This window comes from Vombatus ursinus, unplaced genomic scaffold (genome assembly GCF_900497805.2).
Source record: "Vombatus ursinus unplaced genomic scaffold, bare-nosed wombat genome assembly UNPS02009994.1, whole genome shotgun sequence".
Classification (NCBI taxonomy): domain Eukaryota; kingdom Metazoa; phylum Chordata; class Mammalia; order Diprotodontia; family Vombatidae; genus Vombatus; species Vombatus ursinus.
In genome coordinates, this window is record NW_020949772.1 from 2,093,775 (window position 1) to 2,104,430 (window position 10,656).

Genomic DNA, 10,656 nt, shown 5'->3' on the forward strand with positions numbered 1-10,656 from the left:
TTCCTTCCTTCCTTCCTTCCTTCCTTCCTTCCTTCCTTCCTTCCTTCCTTCCTTCCTTCCATCCTTCCTTCCTTTCTTCCTTCCTACATTTCTCTCTTTCTCCTCCTCTTCCTCCTCCTCCTCCTCCTCCTCCTCTTCTTCTTCTTCTTCTTCTTCTTCTTCTTCTTGTTCCCTCTCCTTTCTCTCTTTTTCTTTCTTCTAAGATAAAATAGCAAATAGAAGAAAAGTCATAGTCTCAAAATCTTATCATGTCAAAATATTTGTTGATTTAAAAAATCTTCCCATATACCTCTCCCCTATTCCTTGATATTCAAATACTACTGATCATTTAATCAATTAATAAACATCTACTAAGTGTTTATTCTAAGTCAGGTACTGTGCTAAATGGTGTGGGAAGCTCTATTTGATGTTAGTGCTCTAGATTCTATGATGGATATTATCTTCTCTGTCCTAGATTTGAGAGAAACTTGCCCATCCCTTCCTCATTGAAGAATAAGTGTTGATATGAAGAAGAAATGCTGCCAGGGTGGAAGGGGCACAGGAATAGATTTTTCCTCCTGTTTTTCTCAGTGTCATAGAATCTCAGAGTTGGAATAGATGGCAGAGGTCAGGTCATGCAAATCATGTTAGCCAAAGAATTCCCTCTACAACATTGTGAAGAAGCATTCATCTGGTGTTTGCTTGAACACCTACAATGATAGGGAGCTCATTCCCACCCAAGGCAGCTGATTCAACTTTTGCACAGCTCTTGGTGTCTTTCTTTCCTTCCTTCTTTACTTCCTTTTTTTCCTTCTTTCTTTTCATAGAAAATCACTTCTTTGCAACTTCAACCCATTACTCCCTGTTTTGCCCTCTGGAAAAAAGTAGACTAAATCCAATCCTTTTTCCTTATTTACGAGGCCTTCAGACCCTTGAAGAATACTCTGCCATCATTCTGCCCATCCCTCAATGCTCAAGCTAAACATCCCAGTTCCTTCTACTAATTTTCATGGGGAATGAGCCCTTAGACTCTTCAACATCCTTGTTGGCCTCCTCTAAACATTCCTCAACTTAGAAATATTCTTCCTAATAAAAGGTCCCCTAAAGTGAAACCCAATCCTCTTGATTTGTTCTTACCAGGTCAAAGTATAATAGCATTTTCACTTCTATTATAGGAAGGAACCTGAAGAGGGTCTCATACTATGCCATGTCTTCTTTCAGATATGGAAGCCAGAAGACCAAAATATCTTTTTTTCCCCCCAAGTCTTCATCAACTCTGTCCCTCACAAAGATGGTGGAGTTTTGAATAATCATTCTCTCTTGATGAGAAAAGTTTTATGCAATGGGCTTTGGGATACAAGGGAAGGAAGGAAGGAGGGAAAGAGGGAAGGAAGGAAAGAGGGAAAGAGGGAAGAAAGGAAGGAAAGAAGAAGGAAGGAAGGAAGGAAGGAAGAAGGAAGGAAGGGAGGGAAGAAGGAAGGGAAGGTAAGGAGAAAGGAAGGGAGGGAGGAAGAATTTATCATGCACGTGTTTTGTGTCAGGCACTGCGTTAAGTGGACAATCTCTACTCAAAAGGAATTGACATTCTAATGAAAGAAAAGTGTCCACTAAAAAGAGTTGAAAAGGATGTGCATGGGGGTGGGGGGTGGGGGATGGACTTGGAGTTTAGAGAAAATCAGGAACCAGACTGGGAGGAGTGAAAGCAGGTTCACCTGGGCCACTCCACAAAAATGGAGGCTCCAGTAGGAAGTCACCGATAGGAGAAGGGGGTGGGGGATGTGCATGTTAGTCTCAAGGGAGGATATTCTGTGGTGAGCGGACAATGTGAGTAATAGGCTTTGTAGGGCAAGGAGGCCCCAGGACCTGAGGGAAGTTCCAGGATGAACTAGTATTAGACAGGACATGGTTTTGAAGTGCAGAGAAAACCAGGAACTGAGATAGCAGGGACTTTCCTAGTACACTGACCCCACAATGTCAGTACAGACCAACCTTCTCTTCCATTTCTGTGTTCTGAATACTTTCCCAAAGAGCTTCATACAGAGGAATGCTTTCTGAGTATTGCTTTGAGTCTCACTGAAGAGCTGGCATTCTATTCAATTGAACAAATATGTTGTTATTATGCTTCTAGATGGGGCAGTGGATAGAAAGCTGTACCTGGAATCAAGAATATCTTAGTTCTAATACAGTTTCAGACACTTGCTAACTGTCTCCCAAGGAAAGTAATTTAGCCTTTCTGGTTCAGTTTCTTCATCTGTAAAATGGGGACAATAAAATTACATATCTCAGGGCTATTGTGAGGATATGATGAGATAATATTTGTAAAGAGCTTTGCAGACCTTAAAACAGTCTATAAATGTTAGCAATTATTTTGGCTATTATTGTTATAAATTATTATTATTAACACATATTATAAGGCAGACACTGTTCTAGGTACTATGAACGTAAAGACAAATTATGAAATAGATTCTTCCCCCAAGGGATTTATATTCTACTGGAGGGTGGAGGGGCATAACATAGAAATAAAAACTATTAGAAAATCTTTTTATATTCATGGAACAGATTTCAAATTTTCAGTGTTTTACATGTATGATCTCATTTGAGCTTCATAACAACCCTGTGAAAGAGATATTGTAGATAGTATTGTCCCCATTTGACAGATGAGGAAATTGAGCCTGAGATAGGTAAAGTGATTTGTCCATGGCCATATAACTAATAAATGTCAGAAATGAGATTCAGATTCAGTCCTTTCCAATTCCAACTCCATCACTGTACTCACTATGAAGTGCTACCCTTCTATATGACAAAGGGACACACACACCCCCCAAAAATGTTAAAAGTTTGGCATTGAGATAAGGCTCCATGAAGAAGATGGAACCTGAACTAAGCCTTGAAGGGACATACCAGACATCTTGCATTACATAAGCCTTTTTGTTTTTAGTTTGGAAAGAGGGACATATATTTTATATTTATATAATATATATATACATATATATATACATACACATATATGTATATATTTACACATACACACTCACCACAGAATATCCTCCCTTAAGACTAATATGTATATATATATGTATGGATGTATGTGAGTGTATATATACATGTATATGTATATATATATGATTGGTTGTTGTCCATTCACAAAGAGGACCAAAATGACATCACTGTGTTGGAGTCAAAGAACAACATGTCTGATTAGACCAATAAGAGGTTGGAAGGCTATATTTGGAGTGGAAATGTCTCTCAATTTATGTATCTCACATTTCTTTTGAGTTACTGCAATTCTGCTTCACTCATAGACTACAGTGCCTTATTTGATATGGGCATGCCTTCCATGTCTCATAACCTATTCCAAAATTCTTCAGAGAGATCTTGAAAGTGTCTTTGTGTTGCTTCTTCTGACCTCTATGTGAGGGCCTGCCTTTTGTCTCCATAAAACAGTCTTTTAGGAAAATATATGTTTGGTATTCCAACAACATGGCCAGCCCATCAGAGTCTTGCAGTAGGGTTTGAATGCTTGGCAGTTCAGCTCAAGAAATGACCTAAGTGTCTGTTACCTTATCTTGCCAGGTGATCTTTACAATCTTCCTAAGACAATTCAAATGGAAGCGCTTTGGTTTCCTTGCATGGTGCTGCCATACTGTCTAGATTTCACAGGCATACAACAATGAGGTCAGCACAATGGCTCTGTAGACCTTCAGTTTGGTAGGAAGCCTAATACCTCTTCTTTCCCACACTTTCTTTTGGAGCCTCCCAAACACTGAGCTAGCTCTGGCAATGTGTGCAGCAACCTCATCATCTGTGTGTCCATCCCTGGAAAATATACTGCCAAGGTAAGTAAACTCATCCATAGTATTCAAAATTTCTCCATTTTCTGTAACTAATGGTTCCACATATGGATGGTATGATCTTGATGTTAATTGTTAGGCCTGAATTAGCACAAGCAGCAGGGAATTGATCCAAGCTTTGTTGCATCTCAGCTTCAGAGGCTGCATTGAGTACATAATCAACTGCAAACAAAATGTCATGCACCAACTCTCCCTCTGATTTAGTCTTGGCTAGCTGCAGCCTTTTTAATTTAAATAATTTACCATTGGTACTGTAGGACCTTGATGCCATGTTCATCTTCACTGAAAGCATCTGAAAACATCATGGTATATAAAGCATAGGAGCAAGTTCACAGTCCAAAGTGAAAGAGCATCATCTATTATCCAGAACCTGGGCAAGCATGCTGTAATGAAATTGATGTACAATACTGATGAACTTCTCTGGGCAACCAAATTTTGATTACATATAATATATAATATAGCATATATAATTTTAATGTATCATACATAATTTTAATTTAATGTAATCTTAATTCATGTAAATATATTCATTATTTGTATCAAATATGAACTTACATGTATATGAATTATTTTATTTCTATATATGCACGTGTATACATATATGTGCGTACATCTATGCATGCGCATACGCATGCATACATATGTATATGCATATGTGTACGTGTATACATGTATATGCATGTGCATATATACATATATGTACGTATATACACACATCCACATACATATGGAAAAAATCCATAACAGCAGACCTGAGAGAAAAAGGTTGGTTTGATTCCCACCATCATTTGTTCTGGGTTTCTCCTACTTCTAGTAATCTTACTTCAATTTTTCACTTTGTAGGATGAAGTATTTTCTCTCTTTTTCTCTTTTATGAAAATTCTTTAGATACCCACAATTCACTGTCTTGCTCATTATCATTATCTACTTTATTGTATACCCTAATGACAGCTGTCCAGACTAGCGTAACTTCACAATCAAGTCACACGGATGATCGAGTGGACATCAAACATTGAGAGAATGCTGTGAAGGCAGCTAACTTCTTGCCAGACCCTTGGGGCTGGGTTGAATAGAAGCCAAGTTCAAAAGCAAGAGTTCAGCAAAAACACCACTGGGGCTCATTCAGCCTTCTGTTTCCTTCAAGGAGCTGACATCTTGTTTCTGATGGGCATGGAAGAGCACAGCTAAAATGTCATTAATTTACAAAGGGGGACCTGCATGGGCTACCATCTGTGTCATCCCCTATCATGTGGAAACTGGATATAGTTTGGAAGGCTCTTTCACCAAATCTCTCTAGCTCATGTCCATGGTCACCAAAACACTGGGAACATTAGTATTTGGCTCATTTTGCTCTACCCAAATGGGCCTTCAGTCCTTCTACAAACACTTAAAAAGAGGATAGCTCCTATTCTGGGCTCTTTCCACAGCTTTCAAGGCCTATGCCAGTTGGGTTTGCTGAGGGTAGATAATTTTCCAGTAGCTTGGCTGGGGCCACTAGTGTCTAGCCTAAACCACACTGTATAATAAAAAGCTGCTGGGTTCTTACATCCAAAGGCATGGTTTAGAGGCACAGGGTATTTCCAATGTGTCAAATACAAAGTTTGAGTGAGTTTCTAGGGTGAAGAGGTTTCTGGAGCATTGTATCACAGAGAACTCTCCAGGAATTCAGTTTGTAGAAGGATGAAGCCATGGCTGGCCTTAATAATTCTATCAGGAGGATAATATAGACATAAATTAGTATATACAACATATGTAGGTCAAAGATTGGACCTCTATTTCATTGGTTCAGGGAGCTCCAGGAAGAGGGAACCACTCTATCAATGAAAGTTAGCACTTTCTCTGCAATATATTTTCTTAGAGAGTTTCCTAGAGCCCTGAGACATTAAGTGACATCCCCAGACTCACACAGTCAGTATATGTCACTGGCAGAATTTGAACCCAATTCCTCCTAGCTCCAAGAACTTTATGCCATACTCCCTCTCATAAAAATAAAAAAGTAGCTGTGTGACCCTGGGCAAGTCACTTAACCCCAATTGCCTAAAAAGAAAAAAAAAGAAAAAAAGAAAAGAGTAGGAATTGATGTGTGTGTGTGTGTGTGTTGCATTTTTGTAGGGAGAAGGGGGGAAGGTGAGGTACCAGAAGCTTGGGGGATTAGGAATAACCTCAAGTAGAAGGTAGAGCTAAATTGAGCAGGAATTTAGGGATTATAAACTGTAGGAATGAGGAGAGAATGACTTCCAGGCAAGGGAAATTCTCCTGGCCTGTCCAAAGGCCTAAAGGTTGGGATGGAATGTCAGAGGGACAACCAGAAGGCTAGTTTAGCTAGCCTATAGGTTTCATGGAAGGCACTAAGGAATAATAAGCAGATCTAACCCCCCTTCTCTGAATCTGTGTCATCTACCAAGGCTCAGCTCAGAGGCCCCCTCTGGGGTGAAACTTCCTTGATCTTCCCAGTTCTTAGCATCCTTTTACTCTCAAATTATATTACATTTACTTGGCTATGTATAATCTGTGTTGCCTCCATAGAATGTAAGCTCTATGAGGACAGTGACCATTTCATCTTTATCTTCATATATCTAGCACCAAGAGCAGTGTCTTGAATACAGGACAGAGAAAGAGGTCTGGATTTATGATTTTAATGATCTAGGGAAACTCCAAATGAGGAAGCTACCTTTGCCAATGTCATTTGGAAGTACATATTCTTTGGAAAAGTCCTAGAACAACGAGACATTAAATGACTTGCTGAGGATACTCAGTCAGTATGTGTTCATAGCTAGTATGTGTCAGAACCTTGAACATAGTAGGGACTTGAAAGAAATGATTGCTAATAGCCCATGATTTTGGAACATTCAGATTTTCGCCTTTTTCTGAAGTCCTTATTTACAAGCTCATTCTCTGAAGACTGAAATAACTTTCCCCTCAATCTTGGTCAAACCACATTTAACCTTACAAGGCATTCAATCTAAGGTGAACCCCTGCCTATTGTGTTCCACTCAAGCAAGTTTGGGTAGAGGTAGATCCTTTATCTAGATTGTCCAAGACTAAGGGTGGTTGTGTAGAGGTAGTCTCTTTGTCCAAAAGTGACATGATATCACTCTCTCACTCTCTCAGCCTGTCATTGGAATGAGCCCACTTCTCATTGGAATATTCATTCTCTCAGTAATTGTTAACCAATCAGAGTTGATTACCACCCTTTGCTACATCCACTATTCTTACCCCCCACTTAATAGTATTTTATTTTTTCCATTTACATGTAAAGATAGTTTTCGACATTCACTTTTACAAGATTTTGAGTTCCAAATTTTTTCTCCCTCCTTCCTCTCCCTCCTTCCCAAGATGGCATGCAATCTGATATAGGTTACACATGTACAATCATATTAAACATATTTCCACATCAGTCATGTGAAAGAAAAATGAAAACAAAAGGGAAAAACCATGAGAAAGAAAAAAAAGAGAAAACAGTATACTTTAATCTGCATTCTGACTCTATAGTTCTTTCTCTGAATGTGGATAGCATTTTCCATTGTGACTCTTTTGGAGTTTTCTTAGATCCTTGCACTGCTGAGAGGAGCTAAGTTTATCAAACTCAGGCATCGCACAGTGTTACTGTGTACAATGTTCTCCTAGTTCTGCTCACTTCACTCAGCATCAGTTCATGTAAATCTTTCTGGGAACACCCACTTTTCCAAGGGCATATAAGCCATAAGCCTACCACCATGAGGGCCTTTGACATTCAAGAGTGCCATTGACCTCTTTTATTAATAAAATGCTAGTATCATTAATAAAATGACTAATTACCCAGAAATTATGTCTCTTGAACTTTCAAACATCATAGTCTAAATGATTTCTTGCTGACTCAAGTTGTGAAGTGCCCTGAATTTTGTAGGAAAGTCCCAGGCTCATTTAATATGATCATGCAACCAAGGTATAGGTACTTCCTTAAACTAATAAATATTGTCTATTATTATTATTAACAACAATAATAGTAATTTGATAGCATTTATATAGCACTTTAAAGTTCGCAAAGCATTGTATGTATGTCATCTCATTTGACCTGAGACATTGGTTCTATCATTCTCCCCATTATACAGATATAAACTGAGGAGAACAGAGATTAAGTATAGAGCAATAGACAGGATTTCAATAAAAGCATCTGATAACAGTTTTTTACTGCTTTGGGTATCAATCTGACATTGGTCTTTAGCCGCAACATCCACATGAATAAGCTGTACCCAAGATGTCTATGGATCTCTGTTGTTTGTCCTTCATTCTCAAACAGGACCATCATATTAGGAAGGTAATGACGTGACTTGGAATTGAATTGGATTTAAGTGAGGGAGGGCTATGCAAAGTCACCAGCCTCACTCTCTCCTCCAGAGCCATCTGGGTTCAGTGTCAAGATGTAGGTCAGGATGACTGGAGATGGCCCCTGGGTGGTTAGGATAAAATTGGGAAAGAAGAAAGGAAAAGAAGAAGAAAGAAAGTAAAAGGAAGGAAGGAAGGAAGGAAAAGAGAGAAAGAGAGAAAGAGAATGAAAGACAGAATGAAAGGGGGAGAGAGAGAGAGAGAGAGAGAGAGAGAGAGAGAGAGAGAGAGAGAGAGAGAGAGAGAGAGAGAGAGAGAGAGGAAATCATTTAATTTCCTACAGACTCTCTCCTTGGACCAGTGGAATCTTTCTGGTTGTTTGCTGGTGAGAAGGGACAAGTGTTGCAAATATGCAAGAAACCAGCCAAATGTGCTATTGTGTTTCAATCAGTCTAGTGCCCACAACTGGAAAGATTAAAGTGTTACTGTCTTAGCAGATGGGAAAGTGTTTATTTCTCAGCCTAAGCCAGGGCAAGGGCTCTAGGCAGCCTTTTGTTTTTAGAAAGAGATTATCATTTTCAAAAGGAGCCTGGCAAATTTAATTACAGACTTTGTAGTCCCCTTTTCTTAAGGAGAAGATATTATTCTACATACAGGCTGCATTAGGAGGGAACGTTTCTTTTAGATGGAGAATTAAAGGCGGATTTTAAAATGCAAATTCGCTTTACATGAGTATCCACTAAATCAATTGTCAATTGTCTATCCCAGAAGAGGGGACTAGAAGCATAGAAACACAGACTCTCAGCGCTGGCAGGGACCTCAGAGGCCATCCGATGCAACACCCTTAAATGCCAGTTAAGGCTCTGAGAAACTTCCAGCCACCACAGCTCTGAGGCTTTCCCCTCCTTTCTTCTCTCTCAGTGCATGTCAGGCCCTTGGCTTCAGTATCTCAGGTCCACAATAAACACTTATTAAGCACAGTTCACAATCTGCACGAGGCCCGGTGGTAGCAGGATCCAGGAATGCAGAGACAAAGGAGGTTATATCCTGCAGCGGGGAGGGAGAATGAAACATGGGCACAGAAAAGCCCAGGGACTGGTCTTGCCACGTCATTGATATAAGGAACTCCCAAATGAGAAAATTCCCTCTGTCAATGCAGTTCAACACCTTTTTTGCAATTTAGAAGCTTAGAATTGCTTAGATTAGAGCAACAAGAAGTTAAGTGAGGTTTCCAGGATAGCTTAGAAAGTTCGTGTCAAAGCAAATGCTTTAAAACTAGAACCTGGGCTTTCTTAGGTCTGAGACTAGTTTGCTATTCATTTAGTGCTACTCATTACCTAAGTGACCTTCACTTTTCTGGGCCTTAGTTCTCTTATGTATAAAGTGAAAGAGCGAAACCAGGTAGCTCTGACTCTACTCTACGTCTTATCACCCAATGAATCCATGTGTTGAACAAAACCACACCACAAACAAGGTTCAGAACAAACTACATAATTTTTGCAAATATCGAAATCAAACAGGTGATGAGAGGCAGTCTGGCATAGTAGATAGGGTCTTGTATTTGGAGTCAGTAAGACCTGGATTCAACTCTCATAGCTGACAGCTTTGTGACTCTAGGGAAGTCATTTAACCTCTCTGTGCCTCAGTTTCCTCACCTGTAAAATAATGGTTTAGCAGTTAAGACATTGGTGCTGAGGTCAAGAATGGCCTACATTTGAGTTTTGCCTCTGATACTTATTAGCAGTATGGACATATCAAGTCACTTAAATTGTCTGAGCCCTAGTTACTTATCTGACAAATATTTGCATTTACTAAATCAGGTTTGTTATCTCTTAAAATGGATTCAATTAAAGAGTATTCATTAAACACCCACTAAGCACCAGGAACTGTGTTCAACATGGGGTTACAAGTACAAAGAATGAAACAACCCCTCGTATTCTAAAGGAAGAACAAGATACGCACACGTACCTGTGTGCATGTACACACACACATAAAGAGAGAGATGTATCTATCTCTATATCTATCATCTATCTATGTAGCTAGCTAGCTATATTTTGTGCTCCCCCCCAACACTCCCTTTAAGGTGTTCTTTTTGGATTAGGAGTCTGGAATAGACATTCTCTATATCTATATCTATATATCGCTCTATAAGTCTTGTTCTCTTATATATGTATATTATATATATACATATGTACACACATATACTTAATATATACATACATGCATATACACATATGAATGAGAAATCAAGAAAGACCATGCAGAAGATGGTGCCTGAGCTGCATTTGGGAGAGAGGGATTCTATGAGATAATGGTAAAAAGGGAACCCATTTGAGACACAAGGGTCAGCTAGTGCAAAGGGGATGGAGGTAGGACTTGGAGGGCCATGTATGAAAAATAGAGAGAAAGCCAATTTGACTGGATGGCTGGGGCCAGCTTGTGTAGGGTTTTAAAACCAAACAGAGAAACTTATGTTTGATCCTAGGGGCAATAGAATACCACTGGAGTTGACTGAATAGCT